Source organism: Lycium ferocissimum, unplaced genomic scaffold, assembly GCF_029784015.1.
Source record: "Lycium ferocissimum isolate CSIRO_LF1 unplaced genomic scaffold, AGI_CSIRO_Lferr_CH_V1 ctg4444, whole genome shotgun sequence".
Taxonomy (NCBI): domain Eukaryota; kingdom Viridiplantae; phylum Streptophyta; class Magnoliopsida; order Solanales; family Solanaceae; genus Lycium; species Lycium ferocissimum.
In genome coordinates this window covers 24,288-38,876 of record NW_026725670.1, presented here as the reverse complement: position 1 = coordinate 38,876, position 14,589 = coordinate 24,288, and the positions used below count along the sequence as shown (strand labels likewise).

Here is a 14,589-nt window from a genome sequence, read left to right as displayed (position 1 = left end):
CAGCCTTCTTGCTAGGGGGGTACCACTTTGTCAGAAAAACAGTTACCATTTCTGCCCATGAAGTAATAGAATTCCGGGGCAGCTTCTCGAACCATGTTCTCGCTTCTCCAGCTAAAGAATATTTGAATAACCTCAACCGAATAGCGTCCTGTGGAACATTGTTCTGGATGTGATTAGCACACACGTCCACAAAATTCTGCAAATGACGTTGAGGGTCATTTTCGGTAGAATTCCGAAAGTATCCCTCAAGTTTCAACAGCTGGTATAAAGTTGAGTCAATTTTCACAGTCGCAGCTCCAACTCGAGGTTGAACAATAGCAGATGCATAGTCTTCCTTTTGAGCAAGCTCAAGAAAATATTCTCCTCATCGATTCATCCGCTTGATTGTTCAAACGATTCCGCCGATTTAAACGATGATTTTGCTGATTTTGATTCATGATCACCTGGTTTACACAAAGTAGCAAACAAGGTGTGATGGATTAAGAAAAAGACTTTAATCAAAGCAAACACTTATTTAGTAATTTCAAAACCGTATTCCCCGGCAACGGCGCCAAAATTTGATACGCTCAAATTACACCTATTAATGGTATAACGCGGACGTTGTCAAATATAGTAACCCAACAAGGTTGGGGTCGAATCCCACAGGGAATAGGGTGTGAAAAGGTTACTAAATTCGTAGATGGCTATGTTTAGGTCTAATGTCTTAATCCGATGATTTTGGTAGAAATTTGGTTTTTAGTAACTAATTGTTAAATATTGCTTTGGTTGTGAATTTATGGTAAAAGAAACTAAGGTTGTGTCCCCGTTAGATAGAGTGTATGATCATGGGCATTGATCTTGATATACTTCTAATGGATCATTATATGAATGCACTTAATCCCTATATGAATCTCTACTATTTCCCAATAGATAAAGATTATTTCTTTCTTTGATTTTCCCAAATATAAGAAAGTAACTATGAAGAACGATTACACATGCCAAGTAAATTCTTCTTATTCCTAAGTGAATTTATTAAACAAAGTTTAAAGCTTTGAGTTCTTGTTGTTTATTCTTACCAACCCTAATTATTTTCCCAAATGAATCAAGGTTTATGGCATTAATCAATGTTTGCAACCATTAATTATGAATGAAGATTGAAGAATAAACAAACCCAAATAATCCATTATGTGTATATCAATCACAATCCATTCACAAAACACCCATCAATTGGGTTCACAACCCTAGCAAGGAAAATTAGCTACTCATAGAAGGAGAAGAACAATAAGCGGTAATAGAAAACATAATGCTTACAATTGATTGTTTGGAATTGAAGAGAATTGAATTCTAATTGTTTGTAATCTCCCAAAAGACTTCAAAAATACGAGTGCTAATACTAAGGGAAAAGAAAACTCTATTCTGTAATGAATTGTGATGCAGGAAACCTAAAACCAGGTATTTATAAGAGTCAAAGTCGTGCAAAACTGGACTGACAAAATTACCCTCGACGGACCAATGTACGGACCGTACTTTTTATACGGTCCGTAGAATCAATGGAAGCTTTCCGTGAAATCTCTCTAGTGGTCCAATGTACGATCAACTTTTACGGACCGTAAATATTATACGGTCCGTATAGCTTGCCCGTAAATCTCTTTGTCTTAGCAAATCTTCTGGAACCAATATACGGTGGATTTTTACGGACCGTAAATATTATACGGTCCGTAAAAGTTGATCGGACATTTGCTTCATCCAAAGACGCATTCTGTTGAGCTTGTACGCTGGGATTTACGGACCGTGAATATTCTACGGTCCGTATCTTCCTCCGTATAACTCTGTCTTCAGTAGATTTCTCTTTCGGAACAACTTTTTCACTCCATTTTCACGACTTGCTCCCGAATCACGTTAAACACCTGCAACATGTCACAAACACATCAAAACGACCTAGACTCGCTCAAAAACAAGTAAAACTTATAGCCGAAAAGTATCGAATGTTTGGGTCCGAGACAATGTAACGGAGTTATGAGTTCTTAGAGGATCGGTGGCCGGTAGGCGGCATTCTCTTGATCCACGGTGTTTTGTCGATTGAGCCCCCCTCGAGTTAATGGGGTTCGGGTCGGCCGGATTTCGCCGGTCCGTGGTTCGCTCCCCTCATTTTCTGCCACAATTTCGGTGTTATTAACGTGACCGGATTGTCCGACGTCAGCCATAAGTGAGTTTGGTAAAAATCAAGACTAAGAACTATTATCCTAGCCCCACGGTGGGCGCCAAACTGTTTACCCCGAAATCGGATAATCAATTGAATTTGTAAGTGGGTATAGGATATGTGCTTGGATCTTAGTACGTATGAAATTGAGAGAGTAAATATTCAAGAGTTCTTTAGTGAAAAGACTAATAGTGGCGATTTGTTTGTGAATATAGTCACGTACGGACAGTATGGAATACTTGATGGATCAAATCACACTATAAACTTGAGCGAAACAGCCTTGGCCGAATTAGAAACTGAGGGAAAGATTGCATATATATGATCTATTTTATTACAAGTATTCTTTTAGAACACCAAGGAGCCAACCCCTCCAAAGGAGGGGGATGCCCCCTATTTATAGTGTTGCCTCCATGGGCTTTGTACAATGTGAACTAATAAAATAATAATAACAAGGACGACACGAGCGGATTTGGTGGGATTAGACCGACGGCGCCATCTGACACACGCATGGTTGGTGGCTGACCATGGCAGGACGCTACAGACGCGTGGCTCTCATGCAACGGCTATTCGGACTAACGGTCACTCGGGACAACAGCTATCCGGATCGACGGCCACGGACTCCCGGAGAAGCGGTCTCGGCCATTTCAATAACGAAGAAGAGAGGCTCGTTTCACAGACCCTTCCCCGGAAAGGATCGGGTAGCATCCGGTATGTCCCTACTTCTTCTTTATCCCCGGTTTGGGCCATATCCGGTTTTCACCGTATACAGTGGTCCGGCCCTTCCCCGGACCCCGCGCATAGCGGGAGCTTTAGTGCACCGGGCTGCCCTTTTTAAACTTGGTTGATGTTGCTAAGGTAGTAACCTTTTGAAGTTTGGTCAGCTATAGTTTAGTTTGGTTTGAGTTTAAAGTGACTATCTATATGGTGTTTTTTGGTGAGAATTTTATTGCTCCAAACTATAATTTTCCTGCAAGAATCAGCGTTAGGATTTTCATTCTGTTTCTCGGTGACTCTTGTTGTTTCCTTTAAGTGATGTGTTGATTGAGTGGTGAAAGTTGAGCTTTTTGCCTGAAAAAATGGGGTTAAAATAGTTTGGTTAGTCTTGACTCTTTGTTTTGTTTGTATAATTTGGTGTTCTCAAAATCTGTTTTAAATTTTCATGTATATTCTCAGAAACAAATTAACGAATTTTCATTAAAATATTTTCCTTTCGTTTTTATTAAGGATTTAGTACTTAAGTGAGAATAGAAATATAAGATCTTCTCGAAAATTATCCAATTCTAGAATTGTCAATCTTAGGTGCCGCTTTTGTTTTTTTCCTGATGACTTATTTTTTTATCACTAAAACTAGAATACACATATTATTTGCTCAGATTTACACTCAAAGATGAGAAGTATGAGAAAATGTATTATTTTTAATGATTTTTTTAATACTGATCGCGCATCGTGCGGGTACGAATACTATTCTTCTATCTATATATAATAGGGGATAAGGCACCATTACCCCCTGAACTATACCCGAATTTACTACGACACACCTTACCTTTTCCTGGGCCCTATTACCCTCCTAAACTTATTTAAAATGGAATAATTACCCCCTAAATCGATGTGGCAAAGAAAGTGTGTTTCACTCTCTTTGAGAGAGTGAGAAACATAAAAAAAGGAAAACTTAATTTTTTTTTCTTAAAAATCTGCATTTTCTTAAAAATTTGAAAATAAATCTAGTCTTCCACATTTAGTTTTAAAAAACGGGTTTTCCACATGTTAAGAAAATAATTAATTTTTTCAAAATTTTATAAAAATTCAGTTTTTTTCACATTTTGACAAGAAAAACACTTTTCCGGATTTTATTTGAAAAATAAAAGTGTCCTAAGAAAATGAAATCATGAAAATCAAGATTTTTTAAGACATTTTAAAAAAATAATCAAGTTTTCCATATTTTTAACAAATCCATTTTTCCATATTTAAAAAAAAATAAATCATTTTTCAGTTTTTTTTTTCTTTTTCAAAAACGGGTTTTAAAAAAAAAACAAATTTTCAATTTTTTTTTTTAAAAGGGTTTTAAAAATCCTTTTTTTAAAAGAAAATTCAGTTTTTTAATCCATGTTTTTAGTTTTTTTTTTTTAAAATGGGTTTAAAAAATCAAATTTTCAAATTAAAAAAAAAAGACGGGTTTTAAAACTCATTTTTTTTTAATGAAAATTCAGTTTTTTATTTTTATTTTAAAAAAATGACACGTAAATTTGAAAAAATTTAAAAAAAAAAAAAACAAATAAATACACATGTGTGCAAGAAGGAGAGTGTATGTCACTCTCCCATATGAAGTGGGCGTCGGCGTTTAGGGGGGTAATTATTCCGTTTTAAATAAGTTTAGGGGGGTAATAGGACCCTGGGAAAGGTAAGGTGTGTCGTAGCAAATTCGAGTATAGTTCAGGTGGGTAACGGTGCCTTATCCCTATAATAGGAGAGGCAAAAGAACAATACATGACAAGTGTGATCACCACAAAAATCAGAATTTAAAAGTTTTTTAAATCAAAATAAAAAACAAAAATCACAACAGTAAAAAAAAAAAACTGCAATGAGTAAATTACTCAGCAAAGTAAAAAATAAAGAAACTGCAAAGGCAAAAGAAAAATGCAAGGAGCGTATAAAAATAAAAAAAATTCCAAACCTCCAAGTTAACTTCCCATGTCCCAAACCCCAGAAATTAACTTTCAGTTTCAACCGTCAAAGCCTCTCTCACTATCTCTATTGAAGTGAATAACTCTTTTGATTTCTATTGCTGTAACCACAATTTGGTGGGTATATCTTAGTTCCCATTCTTTTGGATATAACTTTTTGCTAGAAGCTTGCATGAACGTCAGTAATTGTAAATTATATTCTTCGTGTCTTTGCACTGTATTTTTGACCTGGTGTTGCGTTATTACTACTATATAAACCTTTGATTCTATATTTCTTAGAGATTACTGGTTTTGATGTCTTCATTCTACTTCTGAGTCTTGGATTTGTGTCTTTTTTCTTCTTTTCTTCTCAATGATTAAGTGTACCATTTTGTATTGTTTGATGGATGATACATAGTGTTTTTTTGGGTGTTTTTGTTCGTGTTTCTTTGTTAATTTTTGAGGAACTTGATAAATTGATCAAACACCTCTTATGAAAATTCTTCGTACATGGGTGTAGGTTCTACTATATGTAGGTTGTTTGATAATATGCCTAAAGTAACTAAAACAAGTTTTGTTTCTTTTCCTTTTTCACGCAGGAGTGCTATGACTTGCACATCATTCAACATACCAAGAGGTATATTATTTATTACTACTACACAACATCAGTAAGCAAGATGTCGTTACTTTAAAGAATGGCTTTTGACATAATTCTCATTTGCTTTCATGTACATTTCGATTTGTATTATCGTTGTCTAATACCTTTGTGTCAACAAAAAAACTTAGCTATAAATAAATGTAATCATGATTCCCATGTGATTTTGCATTGACAAAGTAATTTTGGCAAGAAGGAAGGAGATAAAGCCTAACTATCAACAACCCATGCTTAATTAGCAGATGACTTTTCACTTGATCTTTCTTTTATTAATGGATGTGAGAATATTATTTCTCTAATTATATGAATGCTATAAGTGTCTTCTAGATGTTTTTGTTACTTGATGTCTATGCTTTAAGCTTATATGTCATTTTTTTAATATTCTTTTGTAACAATGGAAGCTTGAAGGAAGCAGGAAGAAGTATCACTAATGTATACATTTTCTTTGTCCTAACCTATTCTATGATGTATAATTTTCTCAGGTGAACCAGAGTGGTGGCTAGCTAGAGGGAAGTAGAAATGTCAATCTCTTTCACCGGCGAAATCGAATGCTGAACCAGAGTATCAGAACCCGATTAGCCTTGGCACTTTCTCAGGAAATCAGGGTAAGTTCACTCTTCGCATATGTATATTCATGTTAATGTTGTAGATTTTTGGTGGAGAAACTAAACAATCTTGGACAATTTACTTTCATGAATCACTTTGATGTTTAGATCCAGACAAATAATGTTGAATTACTCAGTGACGACTATGCTGTATGTTGACTTTCTGTTTTGATCAATTTATTTTGTTTAGCATTCTGTGTCGTTTGCACTGTTTGAACAGCTTCACATAATGAGACTTGCAAAACTTTATCTCAAAAGCATCTCAATTTGATATATATTACTATATGACAAATTTAAAGCTATATAGGACTAGAATTTGATTTGTTGATACAACTACTGTATGCAATTTCTGTTAGTTCACATTTTCTCAAGTGATGTTTATGTTTGAAAAAATTTCCTACAGGGAGACCTTGCCCATAACACCAACATTTGGTGTTATTTACTCAACGGATATGAAAATCGTATACTAGCACAATCGAACTCCGGATGTGGGACGAGCTATAGTTCACTTTTTCTCAAGTGATGCTTATGTTCGAAAAAATTCCCTATAGGGAGACCCCTTGCCCACAACATCAGGATATCGTGATGTTTACTCAACAGATATGAAAGTCGTCTACTAGCACAGTCGAACTACGGATATGGGACGAGCTACAGATTGTAACATGACAATTTATTTGGAAAAACTGTGACAACTCCTGAAATAGAAAACCTGTCTTATTGTAATCTACTTGGCTTTAGTATATGAAATCTAGTAGATCTTTCATACGTAGACTACTAATTCTTGAAATTAAGAAAGCAAGGATGTTGTCTACCAAGAAGCTTTCTTTACACCTTGCAAAGCACCACAAGCAGCCAAACCACGGAATATAGTATGGGACATTCAAAACTTTTCATAAACAGCATGGGGACGACCCTAGACGGTACTGCTTCATCAGTCTCTCTACGTTTTGAACTATCGCAGGAGTTTTACAATTTCATATTGGATTAAAAAACATATGGACCCTATCTCTTTAACAACTTTTGAGTAAATTACAAGCATTTTCAATGAAGAGATACACTAACTTCTGAAATAGCTCCTAATTTTTAGCAGTTGTAACAGCTTTTCAGCTTACTACCAATTGCTTGGCTGCCGATGAGAATCCACTAGGAGTTGTTCTTGGAGGAATACTCTATGTTACTCCTTTGCGTAAAGCCTTATGTTGTTGACTTCTTATGTTCTCAATTATGAATGTTATTCTAATATTGCCTTTTGGCTCCTATGCCGCGTCTGAAGTCAGAAAAAGATGTCAATTAATCTTTCTGGTGAATAGGATTTATAGTTGAAAAACATATGAGTCAGATACATTAATACAAGCACACTCAGATATAAATAGTCACATAATTGGGGTCAAGAATCAGTTAGATTAGCTGTTATATGATATAGTTAATCTTTCTCAGGGGACAAACTTTATGTACTACAGCTGCTTTCCTAAGAGGGAGAAGCCTCGCATATTCAATAATAAGCGACATAACTGTTAAAAAGCTTTCTTGGTATATTATGCCGTTATACAAATTATATAAAGAAGAAGGAATATTGTGTAATTGGATATATGCCTGTAGGTATATCTATCTTGGACAGATTAACAACATGCTGGAAGCTGCAAGGTCTAATGATCATAACTTGACTCTCCCCCTCCCTTTTATGTTATGTCATTTACGCTTTCAACATTTACAGGACTTGGTATTTGGCTCAGGGCGTACATAACGCTGCTATAAAGTGCAATGGAAGGGCGGCAAACACTAATTTTGAGCTAAGCACATATAAGGGTGAATGAAGTTCCGAGGCTGATAATGGAGGTAGTATTTTAAGGCTTAACACATTTTGACTCCATTATGATTGTTTCCCCTTTTAATTCCTACACATATCGTGTTTAACGACATGTTTTGTCCATCCACGTGCGACTGCCATCCGTAATCTAATGAACTAAGGAATAGCCCCATCTATTTTACCTAATGAAGTATCTAGGGATGACACTAGAACTTCTAAGGAGTATAATTGGCTGAAAAGGTTGGTTCTTAATATGGCTTAAAGTTATGCACTTCACCGTCGTCGTAATTCTAAGAACAATTGCCATCCGCGAAAGTCAGATTCTGCAGCCCCAATGTAACAAGAAAATTATGTCAATATTAGATAGGTAACTATATCAACTGGATCACTATGGGGATTGTTCAGAATTAGATTTCCAGCAGCATTTGAGTACAATCCTTTCTTGATTCTGAAAATGATGTACATCTCTCACTGATATCTGCTTCTTTTGTTACCTTCTTAAGGATATGAGGCGGCAATCAAATGAAAATGGCAAGGCAACAGTAATATAAATTACTGTGTGGCCATAGTGAGGTTGAATCGAGCTCTTGCAAGAATGAGTCTGTAAGTAACCACGATTATAAGCTGCTTCTTTGTGATCAAATTCTTCGAGGATTGTTTCATCCTCTTATTAGCTATGCCATTTAAGCTATTTAGGAGAATTTTCTTTTTCAAGTGTTTCTTTTCACTATAAACTTTATCCTTTAAACTTAGCCTATACAAACAGCTTTTAATCAAAAATTGACCTCTTTTTTATCATGATTTAGCTCCCAAGTTGCAAATGATGCAGCACGATATGGAATTAATCAACACATAAACCTTACTTTTGAGATAGGAAATGAGATAAAGGTTTTGACTTTGTGCAACCAATGCTCACAAAGTTTCTAGCTATATGTCCTACCAGTCACAGTTTTAATAAAGTTAATTTTTTATGGATGAATAGTAAGCTAAATCCCAAATTAAGATAAGAATGGGTATTGGTAGCCACATATCAGAGAGATGGCTAATTGATGAGCTGACTAGGATGGGCATGAATGAATCATTTGTAAGAGTCGTCCTTACACTGCTTCACATATATGCCTTTTGCATCATATATACACTTAATTCTCCATTTATTTGATTTGGTGCCAATCTGACGACTCTCTTGGTAGTAAACCAGTAGATACCTAGATTTATATAACAATACTCTTAGACCTCCTTGTGTTAATACAAGTGATAAATATTTTTAGGTAAGAGGAGCACCGATAATTATGCATCAACAAGATGAAGTGGAAGTACAAACGAGAGTGGAAAGTCATAGTTTGAAAAGCCTAAAGATCGTACTACTTTGTAGACTTCTAAGCAAACTTTCAGCAAGTTAATTCCACAAGGACACTATGCCCACTCAATCAATCATCAAATCCCATGTAATTTGATGATCTGATGCCCTCACCGAAATCAAGCAGAAATATTTAAATTGCGGATTTAGTGTTGTGATACTGCCACACAACACCCATATACATTAGTTTGTATTGATTATTGAACTGTAGTGTCTAAAGGTAGAAATGCACATCCATTCATGTCAAATGGTTTGAATGATTTTGAGTCATCAAATATATTTTATCTGTCTAACTTCACTGAATGCTTATGTATTTACACTTTTTCTTAGGAATTGACTTTTTATATAATTGTGTTTCATAGTAAACTCTGTTACAGTGGACACTTAAGTTCCTTGGTGTAGCTTATTTGGGACTGGCGTGCGAGCAACAGTGACTATGCTATTTGGAGGTGAGCACTTCAGAATGGTCCAAAAAATTGAGAGTAAAAATTTCGCAATATGTAACACACGGTTCATATACATATATTTCTATTATATCTCTCCACTTTTAAAATTAAAAAAAAAAAAAAAAAAAAAAAAAATCAATCCGCGCATCGCGTGGGTACGTGTACTAGTATAAATAGTAGGATAGACAAAAAATTATTAGGATGACAAGTGTAATCATCATAAAAATTCAATTTTTAAACACACACACACAAAAAATAAAAAAAAAGGCACTCCACATTCATAAAAAGAGGATACTACAAACGTTTTTTACTCCTTTGTACCAACTACCCCTTATTTGGTTGCCAATTTTAAAACTGCTACAGAAAGAAGTAGTGGAAGAAGATACGTACAAGTAGAAGTTATCCGTCTTTCAATTTTACAACTAGAGGTACTGTACTCTCCATTCCTTTTCCCTTTCAGTTTCGGTTCATGTTACTTTTATTGTCTAGAAACAGATCTGTAGAATTAGAATTTTCTTTGGACTACTTTGGTATGTATCAATTTCTTTACTCTTAGTGCTTATCATTGCTGAATTTTAATTTAATTTAAGATAGTGGTAATATATTGAAGAAACATCTTTATTTTATTTTTTAACATTAATTCTCAGCGAATTGTTTGGAGTTTCGCACAAACAGCCAACTATATTTTACTGAATTTATTATGATTATTACAAGAAATGTAACAATCACTTCTTGGTTTTTCACTTCAAGTATACACATTGATACAACTTGACCGACGATTTGGTGGAAGGAACATAGTTTCTCCTTTTTATGCATCTCCATCAATTTCACAAAATGAAGATATATATTTATATTTGTTGTATTTTTAATATATGCAATCAACTCTATAAATATATATTACTACCAATACTTTTGAATTATTTCATCAATGGTAGAATAGTATGATTTTAATATCTAATTTCAGGAGAAGTATCTTCACTCTGGGGTACGAGTTAACACCATATATATTAACAAGGGAGAGGCAAACTTTTTACACTTCTTTTGCACAATATCCAAACATAATGATCAAGAAGTTATGCATAGGCATGATTATACATAAATGTACTTGGGACAATATTTTTATTTACTTACCAAAGTCAAAAACATATGTAAGAAAATAACTTATTTTACTAGAGATATTTTCCAAAAAAATATTTTATGTCGAAACATTTTCCTTCGCAGCAAACACACTTATTGATAACATTCATATTTTTTTAATACTTATTTAATTTACATTGATGTGATTTTTCTCAAATTCTAAACAAAACCTCAATAATGTAACACATACATAATTAGTCATTGTTGCAAAATCCAGAAATTCGTGCTTTTTTACAGTGAGCCATTTTTCTTTTCCGTTTTTCTATTTAGATTTTCGGTAAATCCTTTGTGGATATAAAAGTATTCTAGATTTGAAGTAATTCAAAAAAAATATTGGATTAGCTTATTTTATTATCTAGGTCAAGTGTAGGAGTGTACTATTAGGATTGAAATGAGAGACAATAGCTACGTGATGTATTATATCACTCTGATTTTTGTTGAAAAGTTCATGACTCAAGGATTCATTTCAAGGCGATTCAAACCAATATGCTATGAAATATGAAAGCGTTTATCCTGTGATTATCGCATGTTCCGTAACAAGACAACCTATATAGTTCTTTCTCTATGAAATTGTTGCTACAAAATAAAAAGACATGGTAAAATATCATCTATATATAGTTGCATTTCATTACTCAAAATTAGGATTGAAATAAGAGACAATAGCTACGTTATGTATTATATCACCCTGATTTTTGTTGAAAAGTTCACGACTCAAGGATTCATTTCAAGGTGATTCAAACCAATATGCTATGAAATATGAAAGCGTTTATCCTGTAATTATTGCATGTTCCGTAACAAGACAACCTATATAGTTCTTTCTCTATGAAATTGTTGCTACAAAATAAAAAGACATGGTAAAATACCATCTATATATAGTTGCATTTCATTACTCAAAATTAGGATTGAAATAAGAGACAATAGCTACCTTATGTATTATATCACCCTGATTTTTGTTGAAAAGTTCATGACTCAAGAATTCATTTCAAGGTGATTCAAACCAATATGCTATGAAATATGAAAGTGTGTATCATGTGATTATCGCATGTTCCGTAACAAGACAACCTATATAGTTCTTTCTCTATGAAATTGTTGCTACAAAATAAAAAGACATGGTAAAATACCATCTATATATAATTGCATTTCATTACTCAAAATTAGGATTGAAATAAGAGACAATAGCTACGTTATGTATTATATCACCCTGATTTTTGTTGAAAAGTTCATGACTCAAGGATTCATTTCAAGGTGATTCAAACCAATATGCTATGAAATATGAAAGCGTTTATCCTGTGATTATCGCATGTTCCGTAACAAGACAACCTATATAGTTCTTTCTCTATGAAATTGTTGCTACAAAATAAAAAGACATGGTAAAGTACCATCTATATATAGTTGCATTTCATTACTCAAAAGGGCTGTTAAGTCTGTTACTTTCTTTCAACACACCATAGAATAATAAAGAATCCTGGGTAGACTTTGCTCATTTATTTTGTTTTGTTCCCTTTATTTAAATTGCTCTAAAATGTGGTAGATATCATAGGTCACCGGTGAGATGTGGTGATGACCACGGGCTCCCGTTAAGTGGCAAAATGTTTTTATGTAATTGGAGCTCAGATACCATGAGTGATCTTTAACCATAATTTAAAGTGTGTGTGCCCATATATATATATATATATATATATATATGCAGTGTAGTTAGGCCGAGTGAGAAAAAATCACTTGACAATTTTAGGACAAATTTTAATTAGCTATATGATAACATCGATTTTAAATTTTAAATAAAAGATAAAGATGGTAGTTTTTGAATTTCAAATGGACAGCACAAATACAATTTTGAGCGATAAGCTATGTATCAAATATTTGACTCTATCCTGAAAGAGTCTTACACTTAAAATTAGGGGTGTACAAAGTAAACCGACAAACCGCACCAAACCGATAAACCGAGTCAAACCGAGAAAAAAACCCGACTAGTGGTTTGGTTTGACTTGGTTTGGTGTTAAAAAAAAAAAACCCGACCATAATTGGTTTGGTTTGGTTTTAACTAAAAAAAGTCAAACCGAACCAAACCAACCCGACATAAAAATATTTATTTGTAAAGTAATTTATAAATATTTCTTAAATTTTTTTCGTAATTTTTTATCTATTATCATATTATTCAAGCTTGAACTTAGAATTTTGAATGTCAATAAGTTTTATATCCTATGGATGTTAGTAACTCAAATAAAGTCCAAACCAAAACTAACTCAACACTAATCCTAACAAAAGAAATTCAATTTACCACTAGAAATGACAATAATGTTGGATATCTATTCTTTAGTTTTGCATAATTGATTTAGAGAGTAAAAATACATAACTTAAGTTTTTTTTCTTTGTCATATAATTAATACTTATTTTAGCATGACTTAGTATTTTTAGATTATGGTCATTTTCTTTTATGGCTTGTTAATTAGCAATATTTATTTTAACCGATTATATTAGCTTTTGTTGAATATTTTAATACAATGTCATCACTCTTCTCACATTTTGTATTATTTTCTTAAGAAACACCTTAATTGTATAATTGTATTTTACTAGGACTAAAGAAATATTTAAAATAAAAGTTATATGTTTTGTATCAAGACTATTCTGGAAAAAAAAAACCGAAAAATCCGAGAAAACCGAACAACTCGAGAAAACCCGAGGTTGAAAAACCCGAATTTTATTGGTTTGGTTTGGTGTATAAATTTTAAAACCCGACGCAATTGGTTTGATTTGGTGTTTAAAAAATCCGAACCAACCCGGTCCATGTACACCCCTATTTAAAATCAATGTTATAATACGATAATCTATAGTTCATTGAAAGAGTCTTGTCAGTGTTCTCTACTTTCAACAACATTTTCAGTTTGTAATGTCAATTAATAGCTAATTTTATATATTCTCCAAAAAAATAAGATAATGATAATGTAGGCTTATTTACTATTTAATCAGTCAACAAATCAACAAATTGTATCAATCTACTCTAATTATTAAAACTTATCTTTCACTAGAATTAGAGTTGGAAAAAGTATCTTTGATTAATTTAACATTTAAGATAAGTATTTTTTCTAAACATTTGTCATTATCTGCAATTTGAACTTAGAGTTTATAAATTAATCCATCTTTCAATTCATAAGAAAATAATCAACAGTTGACATGCTAATTAAATAAGGGGAAATGGTGGTTTTCATCCCTAAGTTATTGCTAATTGTGATTTTAGTCCTTGCGTTATTGCACTAAGCACGTTCAACCTTTAATTAAATAAGGTATGTAGTTTTAATCCTTCAACCTAATTTGAACTTAACACCGTTAACTTTGACAAACAGAGGAAATTTTCGACACAGTACTATCACAAGTAGAGATGCATGTATATATTTCCAGTAGGAGAGCAACTTGGTCTAATTTCAAATGCAAAAGTACATGTGAGATGTGACTGCACACATTGTTATGAGAATTCCTTAGTTTAAATAGAAGGATAGAGAAACTAAGTCAGACAGAAATAGCAAAACCATTGTCCATCTGCATATATGTAATTATACTACATTCAAGTGCACAAGTTTCTTGCTTTCCTATTTATTTATTTGTCGCTATCTTCTGCAAATACACTAATTCAGTTTTACTGAAAAGTGAGAAATATGAAATCAAACGTGAGCTTCTCCGTATTTGAAGCAGAATGTATATAGTAATATATTTGCCTAATTTTTGAGGTTCCATTTAGCTATAGCCTA

General features: G+C 33.3%; 1 long non-coding RNA gene across 3 annotated transcripts; it reads left to right on the top strand.

Annotated features, from left to right (window-relative positions):
* The first annotated feature begins 4,655 nt into the window (after positions 1-4,655).
* LOC132044408 (uncharacterized) lies at positions 4,656-9,561 on the top strand. 3 transcript variants are annotated; one of them, XR_009412177.1, is made up of 7 exons: positions 4,659-4,977; positions 5,439-5,476; positions 5,977-6,099; positions 6,503-7,019; positions 7,699-7,935; positions 8,410-8,509; positions 9,175-9,561. It is a non-coding gene; the product is annotated as an uncharacterized LOC132044408 (long non-coding RNA). The 3 variants fall into 3 exon arrangements; XR_009412175.1 differs by having other exon boundaries at positions 4,657-4,977; positions 6,503-7,935; XR_009412176.1 differs by lacking the exon at positions 5,439-5,476 and having other exon boundaries at positions 4,656-4,977; positions 6,503-7,935.
* The last annotated feature ends 5,028 nt before the right edge of the window (positions 9,562-14,589 follow it).